We start from the raw sequence: 22,307 nt of genomic DNA on the forward strand, positions 1-22,307 counted from the left end.
GATTTTGCAGATCGTCGTTAACCTACCTTTGCCCCGGAGTTTATTATTGAATGGCCTTTGACGACCTCCAGCTGCTTGGTGCTTGTGGGAGGTAGCGGGTTTGAGGGTTTTATTTATTTATTTTATCGATTATTTTTTTAAAAATTGCAGAATTATTTTTAATATTATTTTTTGGACAAAGGCCTATATACACGATACTGGGCACCCACAGTGGCGGCCCTCATAGGCACTATTCGCTAGCAACACTTGCCCCTACAGTCTGTTACAGGCTATACGGGAGATCTTTGTCTTTGCAGAGTCTACGTGAGTCTAAGTGTGTGTATATATTAATACGCAGACACAAAGGCTCCCCACAGGCTATACACACTCACACTCACTCACATACTCTCTCACTCACACACTCACTCACACGCTCACTCGCCCACACACTCACTTACTCACACACTCCCTCACATACTCACACATTCAGTCACTCACACACTCATTCACTCGCCCACAGACACTCACACATTCACATACTCACTCACTTGCCCACACACTTACTCGCCCAGACACTCACACATTCACCCACTCACACACTCACCCACGCATTCACACACACACATTAACTCACGCAAAGTGACTTAGTCACACATTCATCCACACACTCATTCACCCAACAACCGCGATTCGCCACTAAGTGGCGGTGATGTCACCACGACGCTTGTGCTAGTCTATGTGCACGTTGAGGTCACGTGAAGTGTCGAAAGCCTGTAGGCAGGAGATCACGGGGCAGACTCAGGTTCCACGGGTCGACTGACTAAGATGACTGAGATGACTGGCCGATGCACCACCTGTGCCCCCTACTGTGCTAACTTGCTGTGATTTAGCCACCCGGCGCTCTGCTCGTTGTTGTGAGCGTTGCTACTCCCCCTCTCCGTTGTTGTTGGAGGGCGACTGCCTCCAACTGGCCAGTAGCGTCCTTCAAGAGCCTCTTTCACAGAGGCTGATTTTGACACCACTGGTACCAGTCATCGGCAAGTCCACTCAGCTCCATATCCTCCTGTACCATCTATTCTCCACGTTTCACAAGCATAGATAAGTGAGGGAATGACTGTGGCCGAGAAGACCTCGAAATTAGTTCGGAGCGACAGACCAGGTAGCTTCAACACAGAATTATGCAACCGATGAAAAGATAATGTCACACAACTGATTCGGAGTGAGACTTCTGCTGGTTAACCGGAGCCAATCATGAATACACTGCCCAGGTATGGGAAACTCTCCACTCTCTCCACAACTGCCCTATCACCATTTGGGAGTTGTTTTGGTGGGGCTGATGGTAAGGCCCCACCTCTTAGCAGAAAGCTCAAGGTTCAGCAGCAGCGCCTCCAACTCCTCTTCTGAGCAAGCAGCAATTACCAGATCATCAGCAAACGTAACATGGTTGAGCAATAGGGAGCCATCCCTTGACCACACCTGGGCATTGATCAGCCTCCCATTGTAGCTGTAGCAGATAGAAGGCTTCAGGAAGTACGTGGTAAAATATATGTAAATTAATGTGGGAGCCGGAGGACATGTCTGTCGCACCCGAAGGTGTAGAGGGAATGGCTTCGACTCCCGGCCATGCAGTTTTACTCGGGCGGCAAAGAATATGAAATCCTGCAGTCACGAAAGCTGTAAGTGAAGATAAGTAATGTAATAATAGGAAGGTGATATTTAAAAAAAATGGTGTATTTGAACGTAAGTTCACACAATAACAAAGAAGATATTTTAACGTGAGTTGACACAAGAATGAAGATGAAAGCAATGGGCAAGTTATAAGCAAAAAATATTAGGTGTACGATTTGTATGGTGTGTATGGCATTGTGACAAATGCAAAATTCATGAAAATGTTTGTAGCTACGTGACGTAACAGGTGAGCTGCCAGACCATTGAAAATCACCGCCTGCCCCGCAACCCTCCGCATTCCCCCTGCCACCCCTCTTCCACTACCCCCCAACATCGCTTCCCTGCACCACATTCATAAATACAGTTACACATCATCGGAATCACCACGCTCATCAGAATCTTGGAGCCGCGTCCACCCTTGGGCTTCGTGTGTGGTTCACAGAGAGAGAAAGCTCCCCGCTCATTGTCGTCTCAGTCAGGCTCAGAGTCGGTGCCGGTGACAGGAGCTGTTGAGGTGAAATGCGCTGGGCTGCTGTGCGAGTCGCGCGTGGGCCAGCTCCGTCTGTTGCAGCGCCAGCGTCGCCTATCGGCATAAATATACAACTGCAGGCTTCTTCTGGGAGTCAATTTGCTCCTCAGCTCTTTCTTCCCCTCCTCACTCAAGTCATTGTCGTTCACCCTGCAGCACAGAGAGAGGTTCACGCTGACGTGGGTTCACACGGAGACTCGGGCAGCGCCTCACAGTTCGAGACCCACGCAGCCCACAACAACCACGCTGGATGAAGGTCTCCCCATGCTATTAGAGCTACTTTACCATACTTCACAACGCGGGTCATGGCAGGTCTGTGATGGCAGGGACTGCAGATCTAGGATCGTAGAATAGTTCAACGGTGGATTGTGTTGCACACTGCAGTCTGTTGCCCACAACTTAGCTCTGCTGCCTATAACGCCTGTGGTTATGTGCGGTGGTTTACCTGATGATGGTTGCTTGTTGCAATCGAAACGTCTATTCCATTATTATTTGATTTTATTTTCTACGTGACTTTACCGAAAGAACCAAAGAGAATATTAAATGGACTGGAATAGACTCCACTACTCACCCCACACTTCTGGCAATGGCTCTCATAGCACACAAACATGCTATCAAGGTCCATTGCCCAAAACGTTGCCTTTTTAATGTTTTATTCTAAGGCAACAGTGTTAATGACGAATCAAAGTTGTTTTGTCTGTAGCAACAATCAGAGCGCGTATGAGACACGAGCAGCATAACTTACCTGAGCTCCCTCAATGCTTTGTTGGTGATTATGATGTCATGGAGAGCTGTGATCGATTTGTCCTTCAGTGAGCAGCCCTCCAGACTACAGGGAGAAAAGAGGCACTGAGTGGGGTGAAACTGGAAAATAAAAAGTATACACACTCACAAGTAATGGAGAGCAACTCAACATCTTTTAGCACAATGAGGGTGGAAATCTCGTAGAATCGGCTAAACAGACGGAGGGAGTAATCATTTCGGACCCAGGAATGCAAACCTATTTGTCTATGAATTGTTTAATGCGGCTTTGTCCAACACGGCATTTTACAGGAACGTAACCCACCGCATTTGGTGAGGTCTGCAATATTGTATTAAAAATCGCGTTTGTCCATGAAAAGCCACTAGATACAGGCAGAGACTCATGCAGCTGCAATGGCTGTTTGGGGTACACGTCCCAGACCTCCCCAGAGACCCTGGCTGACGGAGGCGGTGTTCAGGATGGTTGAGAAAAAGCATCAGGCCCACTCTAATCGTCTACAGCATCCCACGTCAGAGAATGAGGCTTACCGTAGCCTTCGCTCGGAGGTTCGGAGAGGCATGAGGCGCTGCAAGGATGGGTGTTGGTCGCGGTTGCTGAGGAGATGGAGTCTGCCTCAATGGTCCACGATCACAAATCCCTATTTAACTCCATCAAAAAAGTAACCTCCAGTGCCCCACCTATTACCATCATTAGGGGAAAGAACAGTGATCCAATCTCTCCGACCCCCAGGAACAGGTTTGCAGATTTACTGAGCATTTATGTGAGGTCCTGGGGGATGGGAAATCCCTGATCCTGTAAAACATCATGGGACAAAGTGGGGATGACCCTGCTGAGGCTGCGGTGCCTCAAATATTGAAAAGGAAGTCACCCCCTGTGAGAGGCTGGCTGAGGTGCCATCTGTTGAGGAAGAACTAAGGCTGATCCAGAGTTTGAGACTAGGAAAGGCACCGTTCAGGCGAAATGCTGAGGGAGGGTGGCGTTTGTGCACAGACTGCCCTACATGACATCATAACAACAGTCTGGGCCACTGGACAGGATCGGCATGATTGGAAGGATGCCCTGCTAGTCCTCCTATTTAAGAAGGGGGGCCGCACAGACTTTAACAACTACAGGGGCATATCACTCCTCAATGTGCCGGGAAAGGTCCTGACAATGATTATTCAACATCGCCTTGCTAGGCACACTGAGGAGAGGCTTGTGGAGACCCAATGCGGTTTCAGGAAAGGGCGGTCCTGCACTGATGCCATGTTTTCTGTCCGTCTGCTACAGCAGAGGTGTAGGGAATTTCAACAAGACCTACAACTCTGCTTCATTGACCTGGTCAAGGCCCATGACACCATCAGTAGGCCTGGGCTCTGGGTTGTTCTTCGTGCGTTCGGAGTCCCTGAACCTCTGCTCACGCTCATTAAGAACCTTCATGATGGTGAATGGACCCGGATAAAACTACATGGCCGGGAGTCAGAGCCATTCCCTGTACACCTTGGGGTGCGACAGGGATGTCTTCTGGCACCCACATTATTTAACATCTATTTCGACCACGTAGTTCATGAAGCCTTCAGTAGCTGAACCGGAGGATTTTCCATCTGGTACAGACACAATCGGAGGCTGATCGATACCCGGGTGCGCTCAAGGGATGGCTCCCTATTGGTCAACCACGTTATGTATGGCGATGACCTGGTAATTGCGGCTAACTCAGAGGAGTTGGAGGTGCTGCTGCTGAAACTGGAGTGTGCCACTAAGAGGTGGGGCCTTACCATGAACCCCACCAAAGCGAAAAACTCACCTGGGTATTTTGTACCATCGGGCACTCCACCCCCATAACTCCCAATCGGTGATGGGGCAGTTGTGGAGAGAGTGGAGCGTTTCCTATACCTGGGCTGTGTACTCATGACCAGCTCCGGTTTAACAGCAGAGGTCTCACACCGAATCAGTCGAGTGGCATTATCTTTTCATTGTTTGCGTAATGCTGAGTGGAAGCTACCTGGTCTGTCGCTCCGCACGAAGCCTCGGGTCTTCTCGGCCACGATCATTCCTTCCCTTCCGTTATGTCATTACACCGCATGCCGTGCCTCGTTAGGACCGGCTCTGCACAGTGACATCCAGCGGTGTCACTACATACGTATGATTTTATGAGTAGTCAAATAATACGAGGAGATAATGCAATAGGGAGAAGGGGGTGAGGGCGTGGGCTCAGTCGCTTTTTCTCTCATATAGCACACATCTCCATAGGAATTATAACAAAAAACCCCTGGCAAATGGACATACATTGATGTTTACGCCCAAGGCGCAACAACTCTATTGGTTTCACTATCGTGCAGCTCCACGCTACACACAGCAGATGCGTGCTCCCTACAGAGGATAAACTGTCGAGCGTCTTCTATGCCTACAGCACGAGCTTCAACACAAACATCCCCCATGTAGCTTCACAGACTGGTGGGTCAAGTGCTGTTAGTGAGCCCCTTTGAAGACCCGCACGCAAAGTGGGGTAAAAATGGCCAACATCACACCTGGCCACGTTTGTCTCATAGGTTCTGCTGATTACCTATTATACCAGACACTCATTTAATGCAGACTCAACCTAGAGGACCCAAAACCAGTGTAGATACCATGAGCTATTGATAACTGAGGCTGAGTTTGTTGTGCATAATGGCTCACCACAAACACACACATAGGCTATGCATGCAAAGATACACAGATACAAACGAGAAAAATCTCCCATGTCGTTTTTTACATTATTGGGATTATTTCTGCTAGTGAGCACCTAAGAAGGCCAGTACAGCACATGAAGGGGTGGATACATACACACAATAACAATAACAGCCATTCGCCACTCAAAATTGGTGACGTCAACAAAGTGCTTGTGCCAGGCTAAGTGCACATTGAGGTCATGTGGACTGTCAAAGGCTCATGGGCAGGAGGTTACAGGATAAAGGTGCCATAGGTTGAGTGACAGGGATGACTGGCAGATACACCACCTGTGCTCCCTACTGTTTCAATTTGCTGCATTTTACTCATCCTGCACGTCGCTCGTTGAGCATCACTTCTCCGCCCTACGTTATTACTGGAGGCAGAAATCCTTCACTAAACTTCTCCAGAGGCTGATCTTGAAACCACTGGTACAAGCTGTTGGCAAGCCAAAGCAGCTCCACATCCTTCTGTCACACAGCAGTCAAAGTCTTGTCTATAGCGTTAGGCTCCTCATATCTGGACAAACAGAAGCTGTTTTGGGTACGCAGTGACTGGGCAGTTGGGCTCCATAACCCAGCCAATGCTGCCTCACCTGCCTTAGATTTACCTGATGTGAATTTGTCCAGATCTTTCAAGGATATAAGCTGCTCACACAATCCAGTTTGTTAATCCCACGGTGGATCGAAGACAACTATAATATGCAAAACTAGTGTAGATGTTCCTTTAAAAAGGTGATCCACATTTCTCAAATGTAAAGAAGGGATGGGATATCTGGCTGAGAAGACCCAGATATTTACGTGGAGCGACAGGCCATGCAGCATTCAGTGCGTTACGCAACTAAGCAATTCGAGCATGACCTCTGCTGCCAAACTGGAGCTGGTCATAAGCACCCTTTCCAGGTATGAAAAAATGTTCCGCTCTGTCCAAAACTGCCCCACTCCTCATGGGGAGTGGAGGGACGGGAGAATACGATGACACAGAATACCCAGGCAGGTGCTTTGTTCTTTTGTGGGGATGAACGTAAACCCCATTTCTTAGTAGTATGCTCGAAGTTCAACGAAAGCTTATAAAGTTTATACTGGATATAATTTTGATGGTGGGGATGGTTGTAATGTGGAGGTGGGCAGTGGTAATGCACGCTCCTGTCTAATGAGGAACCGACAGTTTGGGACCAATTTCAAGATTATGTAAACAATGCCGCCAAGACGTGCCCAACAACCTGTTGCAATATTCGGAAGGAATGGATGAGTGATTAAACTTGGTGTTTAATTGAAGTAAAATAACGTAAAAACTGCTACAAGGGCCCATCGAAGACTACAAGGACCGAAGAAGGCAATGCAAAACTCAGATCTGGCATGATCAGAGGAGGCCAGAGGGAAAAGCGGCAGCAGTTGAATAATAACTCTCAAAACAGTCAAATCAAAGATGACTTTGCAAACTTCAGTCAGCTCAGGGGAACCTGCTTCAATATTTCCTGCGCAATTACAAATGCCAGTGGCAAACTCCTCAGCAGTTGAAGGCAGAAACTAGCATGCTAGAATTATGCTCCCAATTGCAGAATCGCTCTTCGTCATATCCCTCTGAAGAGCTCATGCAGGCCACAGCAACCGAAGACCCTACACCTTCTGCTTTGAGCCATTTGAGGATAAAGTGAGAGGCACCCTAAGAAAAATGAAAAAAATCAAAGTATCCAACATTTGCAATATCAGAGCAGAAATGCTGACAACCAGAGGCTCAACTATCATCACATGGGTGAGTAGGATCTTTTAACACGTGTGTAGGGCAGGCTTGAAACCAGCGTTCAATGATGAAGCCTTTTTGGTTGGACTGCATGCAATCTTACTCGTGCCGTGTCAGTCGTAAAAGTTGTTGGGCCATACTTATATTTGCCTCAAGCAAGTCTTGACGAACAAAGTGGGGTATGACTGAAATCATCTGCTGAGCAGTCAAATTGTACGAGGGGAGACGGGAATGGAAGGGAAGTAGGGGCTGCGGAATGAGAAATAATCAATTAGAGTACATTTACAGAGCATCTGTCAAGGTGCTGTGCACATCAGTGAGATAAGATCATCATTGTAAACAAGGAGGTGTACATTCAGACTACATTTATAAAGAGAGAACAGACAGTGATGATCGCAGGAAAAATTGGTGGATGGTAAGAGGCAGACCCAGAGAATTGCATCAAAAGAAATGGGAATGAATGGCCTCCGAATGAATAAAGGTTGACTGTAAGTTTCAACAGGAAGCCTTGGTTGCTGGGCGGAGAATGAGTCAAGGAGATTAAAGCGAGATGGTAGGGACGATATAGGAGAGCGCTGGGAGGGGAGGGGAATGAGACGATGGGAGAGGCAAATAGGATCCATGGATGATCTTGAAGACAGTAAAGGGGATATTGTGCTTGATGCAGAAATGAATCGGGTACCATTGGAGGGATCAAACACAATCACAGCTTTACCAATTAACAAAACAGGCAACAGAAAAAAAGATGAGTACAGTATTACCAAAGACAAGACTGTCCCACGATATAAAGTCCCACTTATTTAATGGATCGATATTAAACAAAGGTGTCGCTTTTATCGACATTGTGAACTTGGGATTTTACGGGACAATGAGTCCCATAGGCAACACCACGGGCTGAAGGGGACAGTGGGGGCTATCGCTCCCTCGACTGACTGTGCGCGAGTAACAGACTTCAGCCTCTATTGACGATTTCTGTGAAGAGGGAGGTGGAAGCCAATAGAGTTAATTTCAACAAACACCATAACATTTAAATAGACAATGTTTCTGTTAAAATACGATTTACAGTACGTTACCATTTTTACACGCTTCAAAGTACTATACTCATATTATAAGCAGCGTTGCTGCATTGATTGATTCTGTCACTGATGGAGATAGTAAAAAAAGCATGAGGCAAGATGAGACGTGCATTCTAATCCGTGTTCCAAATGTCCTCGCCCCGTGGCATAGCCCCTAAGCTCTAGCACAAGACACTGATAAAATTTGACTCAACATCAGCAGCGCCACCTCAGCCCTGCCCCTATAGCCCCCCCCCCCCCTATCTCCCCCCATCGTGATGTTATTTATCTTCAGAAAAAAAAAACTTACATTCGTCGATAACACTGCTTTAAAATAAAATATTTATAATAACAGGCGATTCAGGCAATGGCCCTTTGTCATATCACTTCAGTCTCCTCGACTTGTGACATCGGCGCCGCCCATGAGGAGCCACGTGTGAGCGCCAATTCACACATTGTGGAAAATGAGAGATGACTGAGCCTCAATTGTCTCTCGTTAGCATCTCCAATGTGCGAGATCATCCCGTTCAGGCTGTAGGATCTATTCTGAACGTATTCATCAGCAATTGACTTAAAACAGTTGCTCCATTTAATAATACATCATTCATAAACAATGCGGCTCAAGCACCCATAAAAGGCCACCAGTCTAGTCATCACATCGCAGGCGATTGAAGCCTATAATAAGACAGCTTTATTTATTTTGTACTAGCTTTACTACCCGGCTTCGCCCGGGACTTGGATTCACCACGCCCGGTCGCCTTTGTCTCCCCAGTGGCGATGTTGACACACCACAACAGTTACTCGTTTGAGGCTGAGTCAACCTAGGGGAGGCCCAGGACCGGTTAAAATAATCGTAACCGGTGGTGGCCGTGAGCGAGAATCGAACTCGGGTCACCGGGTTCGTAGCGCGGCGCGCTAACCGCGACACTACAATACGTTACGCTTCCACATGGGAGGGTCACGTGACAGATTTGACGTCAGAGCTCACTTGCCGTGCAAAAAAAATATGCATTATTGAGCTCCCCCCCCCCCCCAAAAGAAAAAGTTAATTTTTATAATTTCTGCATGGTGTACAGTTTGGAAATTACCGACATGGCAAATTTCAAGTTTGTTGCATGTCGGGAAGTACGCTAAACATGTTGAACAGACACACATTCACAACTTTGCCTTTTATATAAATGGAGATAAACTAATGCAGGAATCCACATGTTTTTAAAGTCGTGGATGTTTCTTGACCATACTTCACTCTCACGTTGATGATTATCCTCGGGGAAATTATATCATCATGTACTATATAGAAAATATTATAACGGGTTTTTACCATCATGTGATGAGTACCCATTTCACAACGAGAGTGTGGGGCAGTGTGGTTCCTCGTGGGTACGGATAGTGAGGCCACCCCGAGGGGTTTCCAGAAGATGGTCGGTGAAAACTCTTGTGCTGCCATTCTCTGCCACGCGATTCTCTGCATCTATGTTCTCTGAGATTTGTAATTAGATTCTTCATCAAATAACCATTAAGCATAAAACTGAACATCAACCACTGGATAAACCCAGAAAAGAGGGTGATATGGAATAAGTGGGAAGCATGTTCCATCAGCCCCTATTAGCTTTCCAGAATTGTTCTCTCGCCCCCCATCAAAGATAATCCATGGGGCCTCAAGCCACTCTGGACCGTTGCCACCATCCTCCGAGTCTGCCGAAATAGACAGATCCCGTTCTTTCCCTCTCTGCATCCGTTAAAATAGAGGGTAAAGTAATTAATTAGCCAGCATGGAAAAGCTGCTGGTATTGATAAGATCAGGGACCTGTTGAGATCAGGGACCTGTTGACCCAAGAAGAGAAAATGTATTATTTCCATCTTATATAGGCACGACATCATATCCCGCAGTTACACTTCTACAAGTAGCTAAAAACCAGGGACACCATCACCAAGGCTGTAAACAAAAACTTTGCCAAGATCACCCACCCCATAATGGATTAGCTCATGGAGAAAAAGCACAAACTAGCAAAGGCATGAAGGTGTGCCATCACCTTGACTCAGGGGACGAGCAGATCAGACTAACACCCAAGAAACTGTGGGAAGCACTGCTGGGGTCTGACATCCACCCCTCACCCCCAGATATAGCGAGCCTTGGCAGCTGGTCCCTTGTCGTTCCCCTTGAAAGTTATCCCATTAAAATTCATGCATGGAGTTTACCCAACTAACAAACGGAGTGCAACATTCTCTATCTCTTCTCCAGGTTATCTCAGATGCCCACAAGGCACTACACAGACATAACCGCATGCTTTTTGGATTGGAGAGTTTTACTGGACCATTGGCAACTACTTCAACTTGATCTGTGGCATAGAGGTCGACCCTTCAGTGGATTCATCCCTGTGGGGCGTGAAACTGGTGGGAGTATCCAAACACCAACAAACACATTACTTCAAGCGTTCTACACCATGGCAAGGAAAACTATCCTGGGAAACTGCAGACCTTGGTAGAGATCTCTAAAGGCATTGTGAGCAATGGAACACCTCAGCTAGAAGCTTAAGGGGAACAAAAAAACGAGAATATGAGGTGATATGGGCCGCATTCCTTGAGAATCCCACGTAACATGAAACACCCGGACGTACTGAGGAAAGACAGTAACCAGTGGACGGGGGATGGGGAGGAGGAAAGGGTGACAGGAATCACACCACTCTACCAGACTCTGAACGAAAGTTGTCCCCAGAAAGGAAAAAGGCAGAGGCAGGCTCACAGCTTATATTGTTCTGTATATTATTTATTATCTCATTCATTGCTTGGGTTATAATCCCCCCCCACCTAGTATCTCTCCCCCACCCTTCCCCCTCTAATCATGCTCGTCCGATCTTTAGCCCTACCTTTAGGAGGGAAAGGAACTCAACAAACCCCAATCAGTCCCAGTTAGGGGGAGAATAAATACCCAGAGGGCACGGCTCCCAATCACCATGTGCAAATCGGTTTACCCTCTGTTTTGTTCATGGTTGCAGGTTAAATGAAAACATTACAGGAAGAAATATTCATATTTTTATTGCGCAGATAATAAATGAAACTAGTTTGTAGATTCAAGGTGATCGATGTTGCACTGCTCTCACTTTAAAAATAACTATACTCCCAATTGCATAATCGTTCTCTGTCATACCCCTCTGAAGAGCTCATGCAAGCCATAGCTTTAGTCATGTAAAACTTTCCATTTTAAATATCTTTCTTATAAAAGAGCCATAATTTAAACTACAGTAAACATAACTAAAGAAATCCCACGTAAACATTTGTGTCGTAGGTCACTTCTTCCTTCTCGCTCGAGGCTTGTGTGTGCGTGCGGGTGGCGTGCGTCGCGCACACACTCAGTCGGAGACGAGGTTGTCGCAGGAGGCACCGTCCTCCCCTCTCATACAGCACATATCACCACAATATTTATGAAAAGAGTAAATATTGTCACCTGGCCAATGGACATCCATTGATGTTTACGCCCTAACGCGCCAACAACTCTCTTGGCTTCACTTTCGGAACATGGCTCATCCAGCTTTGTCGCACACAGGTAGTGAACTGAACCGAGCCGTGTCAAAACACAGGCAGTGGAGGGAGCCCAACTCTAATTAAACAAAGACAGTCGACGGAGCAGGGTTGAAAATAATACAATAGAGAACGCATTCAAATGTATGTGCATCTCAAGAAACTGCACAACAGTCAAACACAGACAGTGATGGGTACAGGAGAAGTGGATGGCGAGAGAGACATGCTCAGAGAACTATACCAGAAGGAGGGAATAAGTAGCCTCAAAATCAGTCATGGTTGAATAAAAGTCCACAAATGATAGCCCAACGAAGTGGCTTAATACGTGGAAATTTATAGCAGCCAAATAATCTGAATGCATGCTTCCAAATGTGGAGGGAAAAACTGGAGGATCCTAAGAAAAATCAACGCGACCATGGGGAGAACTGCAAACTCCAAATATAGAACAGGCGTCAGGGTCGGAACTGATCCAACACCTCCTTCATACTAGGCAAGGAAGATGACATCTGATTTTGCATTACAATTCAATGGATGGCAACTGTGCGGCAGTGCGCACAGCTGTAGACCCCCAAGTAAAACTTTAAAAGTTTTATATTAGCAGGCAAGGCCCACTGAGCTATATAGCTATTTTTCAGAAGTTGTCACATTACACGTGATAGCTATCGAAGAGGTGTATCATCACGTGGGAATTGATCATTGCCAAATAATTTACACGCGTGTTTCTAAATGTGGAGGGCAACACCGAAGGGCCAGAAAAAAATTCCACGTGACCACCACGGGGAGAGAACATAAAAACGCCCACTTACGTATTAACTCATTTTTAAGAAGTGACCTGGCCACTAAAGATAGCTCAACGAAGTGGCTTACCATGTGGAGATTTACAGCAGCGAAATAATCGAAGTAATTTCAATGCACGATTCAAAATGTGGAGGGAAACACCGGAGGACTCGGAGCAAATATCCACCCGACCACGGGGAGAACTTCAAACTTCAAATATACAACAGGCGTCAGGGTCAGGACCGACCCCACAACCTCCTCCATACCAGGCTAGGGAATTAACATCTCGCCACAACGGGGACCCATGATAGGGGGTGGCAGGCAGAAGTGAGACTAGTGAGGATTTTCAAGACGGCGATCGTGTATTTTGATTCACAAATTAAGCGGAAGCCAGTGGAGGGATCATAAACAAGACCGTAGCTTCACCAACAAAACAGGCGAAACAGAACAAATCTAGTACTGTACTATGAAAGACAAGACTCTCAGTTGCTTGGCACACTTGATAAAAAGCGAGTTCTTAATTGCATTCAAACATTTACAGCGAGGTGGGTTCCACTCCAGTATATAGTCATTGTAAACTTAGGCTTCTACGTGGGAATGAGTCTCATAGGCAACACCACGGGGTGAAGGGGACAGTGGGGGTTGGTCGCTCCCTCACTTGACTGACTGGGCACGAGTAACAGACTTCAGCCCCCATTGACAATGTCTGTAAATAGGGAGGTGGGAGTCAATGGAGTCTGCAACAAAAAACCGTGACGTTTAAATAAGCACTTCTCCTTAAAATACGATTGACCATATATTACAGTGATGCAAAGGGTAGTAAAGTGACCAAGGCCACCAGGCGCTGTACCAGAATACCGCGTAATATTAATATGGGACGCCGCGGTGGCGAGATGATATCTCCATTGCCTCGTATGCAGGAGGTTGTGGGTTAAATCTCAACCCTGACGCCTGCATATTTGGAGTTTGCAAGTTCTCCCCATGGTCGCGAGGATTTTTTTCTGGGTCCTCCGGTTTTCCCCTCCACACTTAGAAACATGTGTTTTGGTTATTTGGCTGTCTTTCAAATGTCCACATGACAAGCCACTTCGTTGGGCTATCATTTGTGGCCAGGTCGCTTCTGAAAATGCGAATAGCTCAGTGGATTTTACCTGGTAAATAAAATCGTTTTGTTTTGAAACTCACGTGACAAACACCAAATCCAACCAACACGCCCAGTGTAGATACACTGAAAAAAGCAGCAAATGCACCAGAATGAAGCAGGAAACATCTCGCCAAGTCGTATATGGATCAAAGAGACAACGCAAGAAAAATAATCAAATCCACAACCAGACCTGGATATGATAGTAAAATAAACTGCCTAGGAGCAGCGTTCTTCACGAGCCTCCTCCGTGCCTACAGCACGAGCTCCAACACAAACATCCCCCATGTATCTCCACAGACTGGTGGGGCAAGTGCTGTTATTGAGCCCCTATGAAGGCCGGCATAGTACACGAGGGGGTCGGTTGTCACAACCACGCCGGATCGCCTTTGTGTGCGATCTTTACACACCGCCCCAGGTACTCATTTGAGTTACACACACACTGACCTCACTACCGCCCACCGTGCACACACACTCACACGTGCTACACCATCTTGCACACACAGAGAGAGACATTCGTTTACACGAATAAAAAGACCCCGTGTAGACTACACAGGCGGTTTATAATCTGGATCACACCACCCACCGTCCCCCACGCACCACAAACTCCCCACACTCACCCACGCCGTGAAGTGTCACACCACCCACCGTCCCCCACGCACCACAAACTCCTCCACACTCACCCACGCTGTGAAGTGTCACACTACCCACCATCCCCCACGCACCACAAACTCCCCACACTCACCCACGCCGTGAAGTGTCACACCACCCACCGTCCCCCACGCACCACAAACTCCCCCTCACTCACCCACGCTGTGAAGTGTCACACCACCCACCATCCCCCACGCACCACAAACTCCCCACACTCACCCACGCTGTGAAGTGTCACACCACCCACCGTCTCCCACGCACCACAAACTCCCCACACTCACCCACGCTGTGAAGTGTCACACCACCCACCGTCTCCCACGCACCACAAACTCCCCACACTCACCCACGCCGTGAAGTGTCACACCACCCACCGTCCCCCACACACCACAAACTCCCCACACTCACCCACGCTGTGAAGTGTCGAGTCGCCCGCGTCACTCGCCCCCTGACACGCGCAGACGCGGCCCCGCTCGCCGTGTCGCCTCCTCTGCCGCTCTCTCAGCCTCAGGCCCTGACGCAAGGAGTAGCATCAAGAAGTCTCCTCAAGCAGCAGCAGCAGGAAGGAGAGGGGAGGGGTGGGTGGGGGGAGGGTTTGGGAGAGAGGTGGGGGGAGGGTTGGGGAGGGGAGAGCGGGAAAGGGGTGGGGGGAGGTGAACGGTGGCACCTGCAAGCAGTGGTTCTTTGTGTTTGGTGTTACATTTGTTGTTTTATTACAAATTATTTTTTGTATCTCTCATGGTAATAAAGTTGCTCAAGAATGGAACATGTTAAGGCTGAAACGTAGCCAACCTTTTAGCATGGTATGATTGTTTGCTTATCGAGCATTTTCCACGGAACGTATCGCGCTCGTTAAGTGAGACACGCCAGTTTTACATTGCACTGAAACAATGTTGGTTATTTTGATTGTGAGTCCCTCACCAGGTGACTTGTCATTGGTCGGTGAGCTCACCTCACTATAACCACCAATGTGATCATCTCACCTTTCACGCAACTCGTGTGATGCACTGATTCACTCCGCAACACTTATTATACGTCTAAAGTGAAAGTCATTTGTTCCTAAAATAAGCATTGAGGTGGTGATTATCTCTTGCTTACAGCGCTGTTCCGGTGGTCGTGATAATTCCACTTTTCTATGACGGGAGCGATTTCAATTCTCAAGACAAGCAGTATTGAGATCGTGTGGCGCTTTTATGGCTGGTAGACTATAGCTCCACGATAATTTATTATTTTTCTGACCCCGGGCGACTTGCAAATGAGACTGACTTGACTTCACCTAACTGGACTTCCCCACAAAGTCGTGCTCACTTTATCGACCCATTAAGATGATGGGATGAGTCAACCACAACCAGGGTTTGAACTCAACATTCTGATTGCAAATCCGCTTACTCTACTACTGAGATAGCAGGCCAGTTAGTTAACATATTATTATTTATCTTTAAAATCACGCTAAATATTAAATGTGAAATATCTGAGCCCGTTGTGCCTCCACAAAACAGAACTTGTATCCCTGCTGATATCGTCTGCATTAGACCAACGTGGCCTCACCATAGTCCACGTCTTCCCTCGCACTGCTCCACTCGGAAATTTCCTCCCATCGTCTTTGTCCCAGGTTCTTTGATACATCATGGGTCAATGTCCAGAAACGTGTTAACTCTCATATATTACAACTTGAATCCTGCTGTTTGTTGCTGGTCGCTTTGCGTTATTGACCTTTGTGCCTGCACTCGGCAACCGCGATTTAAGACAAAATTCTGATTTGTTTTTGGCTATGAAGTAGTCTCACCCCCCACACTGTGTGAGTGTGTGCACTGTTATAGGTGTAGGTGTGTATGTGTTCTACATGTGCACGGATATAAATTCCCCCATGTGAACCGCTCACGACTCCAGCCCAAAACCACTCCCTGTGTAAGAGTTACATTTTTACCCAAGTTACATAGCATGCATTGCTATTTAAATCTCCGTTTTTAACAACGTTTACTAAAAAAGTGGCGTTTAGTGAGCGTAACTGTGAGAACAACTGTTCGTGGGCCTCGTGGAAATCTGTCTAGCAGGGGTTATGATTAACAACGCGAAAAGCATCACTCAGTGGTGTAAGTGCACACTCGCTTCACTCATTTACACACAAGCAAACATTCACAAAAGACAAAGATAACCCGTATAGCTTGAACATGACATTGGTGAAAGTTGAGTTCGTGAGTATTTGTGTATATATGTTGAACTTCTTTCGCACCGTATGATAATCGGAGGTGCAGGGTAAGAACAAACTAAACACAAAAAGCAGCTCTAAATAAATTAGAGTTCAATCTAGATTTAAAAGTGCATAGCTCCCAGTGGCTTCAGAATATCGGACAGAAGAGCGTTCCAGACGACCGCAGAAGAGCATTTAAAAGCGCGCAATGCAGTGACCGTCTTTGTTCCGATGGTGAGTCAATAGCTGCTGCGATGGTGACTGGGGTTCGCGTGATAGTTTATGCTCTTTAACGAGATCAGCAAAGTATTGTGGTTCATTTGTGGCAAGCACTTTATGTGTAATAAGTGCGACCTTATCATCGATTCGTTCGGCAACAAGAAGCCAATGTGGCCTGGCGAGCACTGGACAGACATGGTCAGATCTTGCACTACCGGGTCACGACACGTACCAAAGAGTTTTGTTAATGCTGCAGTTTGGTAATATTTTGCCAGACGTCCCGTAGAGTAGTGAGTATATATAAAAGAGAGAATGGCGAACGAGGGGGTACCTGGCTAGCACCATGTCCAGCCGCCTATGGCTCCTCAATTGTGATAATATGCCGAGTCGACTTAGGGGAGGCCCGAGACAGGTTCAGATATTCGTCAACAATGTCGAACATGAGTGGTTCATAGCGCAGTGCGCTAACCACGGCGCCACCGCTCCCCACGCGCGCTTACACACACAAAGACCCCTCGTGTAGCCTTAACAGACTGTCGGAGCAAGTGCTGTTAGCGAGCACCTATAGAGGCCTACACGGCACACGATGGGTTGGGTGGCCAACACCACGTCCGGCCGCCTTTACCTCCCTAATGGCGTCGTTTGCACGCCGCACCAGGTACTGATTTGAGGCTGATTCGACACACACATGCACACACACACGCGCGTTTACACACACATGTACACACACGCGTTTACACACACATGTACACACACACACATGCCTTTACAACAACTGCCATTCGCCACTAAGTGGTGGTGACGTCACCACGACGCTTGTGCCAGGCCATGTGCACCTTGAGGCCACGTGAAGTGTCGAACGCCCGCTGGCAGGTGGTCCCTCCTCACCAATCAATTCTCCTCATGAACTCACTCACTCACCCTCCTCACCTATTAATTATCCTCACTCACTCCACCCTCCCATTACCTGGCACTCACCACCTGTCTGTGACCACCTCTCCCGTGCCTACAACCACAAACACCACCACCACCTCTCCCGTGCCTACAACCACAAACACCACCACCACCTCTCCCGTGCCTACAACCACAAACACCACCACCACCTCTCCCGTGCCTACAAACACAAACACCACCACCACCTCTCCCGTGCCTACAACCACAAACACCACCACCACCTCTCCCGTGCCTACAACCACAAACACCACCACCACCTCTCCCGTGCCTACAACCACAAACACCACCACCACCTCTCCCGTGCCTACAACCACAAACACCACCACCACCTCTCCCGTGCCTACAACCACAAACACCACCACCACCACCTCCTGCTGCTGCTGCTGTCGCGGTCTCCGCGTGGCGCCGCGGGCCCAGGGGGAGGCCTCGCGGCCCAAGAGCGGCGCCACGGCTCCCCCGCTCCTGGCCCCTCCCCCTCGTCCATCCTGGCCCCTCCCCCCCGCCTCCCTCCGCCCCACCCTGCGAGGCCCCGCCGCCCATTGCAAGAATGGCGGAAAGCGGACGCGGGGCCGACCGCGCGCCGCCTCTCGCCTGATTGGCTCGCTTCGCGTCACGTGGGGAAGGCGGAAGAATTGTATGGGGGAGGAGCTGCACGGTTAGGGGCGGGGCCGTGGAGTCACGTGGTGAGCAATGATTGACAATAAGTGGGCAGGGATGGCTGTTACGTCAGCGTACGTTACATCCAGTATTGACGTTGGTATAAATATCACGCCCCTTCGTGACGTGTCTCACACTTCCTTCCGTCCCGCGTGCCGTCAACACGAGCTGAGCATGGTGCTGCTGATCGTTGGCGTTCTGGTCTTGGCCATGCTTGGGATGGAGATCTTCATTTATCGTCGTTTTACGCTTTCCATCTCAGACTTTTACCGCGAGACCATGACGCTGCAAACGGAGAGGATGAGCCTGCAGAATGTGGAGCTCTGTCAGAAGAACAAGATGCTCCGTCTGGAGCTACAGCAGCAGCAGGAGGAGTTGATGGAGAACCGAGAGACTATCCAGAGAGAGAACAGGAGCCTGGTTCAACAGCTTAAAGAGTGCCAGTTGGAGCTGGAGTCCACGAGAGTGCCTTGCAGAGAGAGCAAGTCTCTCCATGCGGATTTTCTCCGAGACTGCAATGCAGCACAGCGGCAAATGTCGCTGTGCTGTGAAAACAAAGATCTCCGGAGGTCGCTGCACGCCCACCTGACGGAGTTGAACTTCCTGGATCCGCAGAGAGGCCAGGAACAGTTTAGGCTACGCGGGAAGCTGGTGCGTCACGAGGACATGTGGCATGGGGAAAAGAGGCTGCATGAAGAGAACCTTCATCTCAGTAGCCAGCTGAAAGAATTGAAATGCGCCGTGTCTCAAATGTACCATGATGCCACCGATGCCCCTTCCACCGCCACTGCCACAGCTTCCACCACCACTTCTGCCACCACCGCCACCAAGCCCAAGAAGAAGAGATTTATCCATTGGGTGCGAAAATTGCTGACGCGCAAGTCGGCCAATGTAAAAACATTGGGGAAATTGTGAAAATGACACCGCCCCAATTAAAACATTACTCAGCAAGACAAACATACCCCATAGAACATCAACATACTATTGGGGAAAGTGCTGTACAATATATATGTATATATATTTAACTTTCTTTGCCATCGTATGTAGTCAACCATACCAATGGAAGGTGCTGTTAGCGAATAAGACAACTTATCGGTTACATTCCTGAGAACTGTCCGTAAGTCGAACGGTTCATAAGTCTGAATAGAATAGTGTACTGTATTTAAATCCACATACTGTAAGTTTTTTAAGATGTTATCACGGTTCAGCAAAACATGGAAACATTGTCAAAGTCATATGTAAGACAAAATATCGTACATTTGCATGCAACAATGTAATAAATACTGTATTGTGAGCAAAACATAAAGTTACTTAAATGGAAAAAAAATCTTTTTATTGTCACTTACCTTTAGTTCGGATGCTGGCCTGCTTGTCGGGAGGGGGCGTAATGAGTCCCTAAAACTGCACACACGGGGGCGGTGGGAGGGGGGTGAACGTCCATACACACACACAACAGCGACAATCATTCGCCGTATAGCCTTACCAGAATGTTGGGGCAAGCGCTGTTAGTGAGCAGCGCCTATGAAGCTCAGAATGGCACACGGGCCAGCACAACGCACGGCTGCCTCTCTCTCTCCATACATGAGACTCACAGGCGTACATGCGTCCGTGCACACACGCACAACAACGCAACAACCGTCGTTCACCCCTAAGTGGCGGTGACATCACCACAGCAGATTTAAAGCTTTCGCTGTCCTCCACACAGTCTCGTCCCTTCACCTGATGAAGGCCGCTTGTATTGTGGCCGAAACGTCGTGATTTTTGTTATTTTATTTTTTACCTACGTGACTTTATCCAATAGAACCAAAGAGTGTCACCACAGCACTTGTGCCATGCTCGGTGCTTTTTGAGGCCACGTGAAGTGTCGAAGGCTGGCTGGCAGGAGGTCATGTAATAGACGCAGGTGCCATGAATTGACTTAGGAAGATGATCAGCAGATGCAACGGCCGTGCTCCCCACTGTGCCAACTTTATTTGTGTCAGTTGTTTGGCGCTCTGCTCGTTGTTTTGAGCCTCGCTCCTCTGCCCTATGCTGTTGCTGGAGGGCGACTGCCTCCAGCTCCCCAGCAGCGCTTTTCATGAACCTCCTCCACAGAAGCCGATCGTGACACTGCTGATACCAGTCATCAATAAGTCCAATCAGCTCCACATCCTTCTGTACCACATCAGTCCATCTCTTCTCTAGCCCGTACCACGCCCATTTAGCACCATCTATCCAGCCAAATTGAAGCTGCTTGGGGATGCCGTGGCTGTGCATACGGACTGCATGACACAACCAACGCAGCCTCGCTTGCTGGAGGAGCCCACAGATGGACATTTGTACAGATATTCCAGGAATCTGAGCTCCTCACAAAGTCCAGTCTGGTTAAACCCTGGATAGATCGTGGGCTAACCAAAATGTTTCAAACCAGCGCAGATGTTCCTTTCGAGAGAGATACGGGAGGGCATAACTGCGGTCCAGAAGACATGAAGGTTTGTATGGAGTGACATGCCAGGTAGCTTCCACACAGTGTTCAGCAGCTGATGAAAATATAATGCCACTCGAATGATTCGAAGTGAGACCTCGGCTACTGAAACAGTTGGTCATCAGCACACTGCCCAAGTATGGAAATATCTCCACTCTCTCCACAACTGCCCCAAAATACATGGGGAATTGAGGGAGGGGAGCATTTTCATGATGTAAAATACCAGGGAGGTGATTTGTTTTCGTGAGGCTGATGGTAACGGCCCATAATTTAGGAGCATGCTCCATGTTGAGCTGTAGTGTCTCCAACTTCTCCTTAGAGTGGGAAGTAATCACCAGATCATCCGCATTCATAATATGGTTTAACAATAGAGAGCCATACCATGACCGGACTGGGGCATCGATCAGCCTCCCATTATATCTATACCAGATATAAATTCTACTGGTACATCCATGGAAATCGTCTCAAACTACGTAGTCAAAAAAAATGTTAAGTCGTGAAAGGGCCAGAGGACACCCATGTCGCACATTACTCACACATTCTATCATCCCTTAGCTCCATTACGTCGATTTCCCATGTGACGCATCAGTTGTTTTGTATTATTTATATTTGTTTTCATTACTGTAACTCTGTGTTTTTATTTAGCTTTGGTCATTTGGGTGATCCAGGTCTCTCTTGCAAATGAGACTCATCCTGGTCGCTTTAGTTCTCACCTTGTTCAACTAAATAAACTGGTACTCACTCACTCCATTATGAACTCACCCACTTCTCTTACTCTATGACTTACATAAATGCTCCCTCTCCCTCCTCATGAGTCATATATTTACCTGATAATTCACACAATCACCTGATCATTTACTGTGTCAACCTCACTCACGCACTTTTTCATGCTCTCAAGAATGACCCACCCATCCTATCACTCACTACCTTAACCACCATTCCCTTCCCTCATTGACCCACTGGTAAAATGAAAATACTCTACAGCAACAACACGTGAGATTGTACTCAGGCTTACACTCACATGTGTAAAGAAGCTCCTTTGCAGGTTCCAATTTCTTGATGATTTTTTTCACGACAAAGTATTTACAACGCAGGAGTACGACTTTTACGAACCTTCCCCCGTAAAGTACCCTGTACCTGTCTCCACCCATCAACACTGACACCACTATAACCTTTGCCATCGAAGAGAAGGGAAGTAGATGACGATAGAGTTTGCTGATAGAATCTACCGGGGGCAAGTGCTGGAAGTTACCAGGGCGTGGCCGTAGGGGTATATAAGGGGGAGCGAGGCCCGCAAATGGGTTGATTCCTTGGG

The 22,307-nt window shown here is 47.9% G+C and overlaps 2 long non-coding RNA genes across 5 annotated transcripts in view; one reads left to right on the top strand and one right to left on the bottom strand.

Annotated features, from left to right (window-relative positions):
• Positions 1 to 1,689: 1,689 nt before the first annotated feature.
• On the bottom strand, positions 1,690 to 18,336 carry LOC116937956 (uncharacterized). Of its 4 annotated transcripts, none has more exons than XR_012931774.1 (4): positions 18,240 to 18,336; positions 14,916 to 15,021; positions 2,922 to 3,005; positions 1,690 to 2,326 (listed from the first exon to the last, which is right to left on the bottom strand). It is a non-coding gene; the product is annotated as an uncharacterized LOC116937956 (long non-coding RNA). The 4 variants fall into 4 exon arrangements; XR_012931771.1 differs by having other exon boundaries at positions 14,916 to 15,048; XR_012931773.1 differs by lacking the exon at positions 18,240 to 18,336 and adding an exon at positions 17,754 to 18,015 and having other exon boundaries at positions 14,916 to 15,048.
• The window catches only part of LOC142908446 (uncharacterized), a 313,842-nt gene continuing 309,257 nt past the window's right edge, over positions 17,723 to 22,307 (top strand). Inside the window, exon 1 of the long non-coding RNA XR_012931775.1 lies at positions 17,723 to 17,790. This is a non-coding gene — a long non-coding RNA (uncharacterized LOC142908446). The remainder of the gene's footprint in view (positions 17,791 to 22,307) is intronic.

The sequence above is a fragment of the Petromyzon marinus genome (genome assembly GCF_048934315.1).
Source record: "Petromyzon marinus isolate PM22_M1 ecotype Great Lakes invasive population chromosome 84 unlocalized genomic scaffold, UKy_Petmar_22M1.pri1.0 chr84_unloc.3, whole genome shotgun sequence".
In the NCBI taxonomy this organism is placed as follows: Eukaryota; Metazoa; Chordata; class Hyperoartia; order Petromyzontiformes; family Petromyzontidae; genus Petromyzon; species Petromyzon marinus.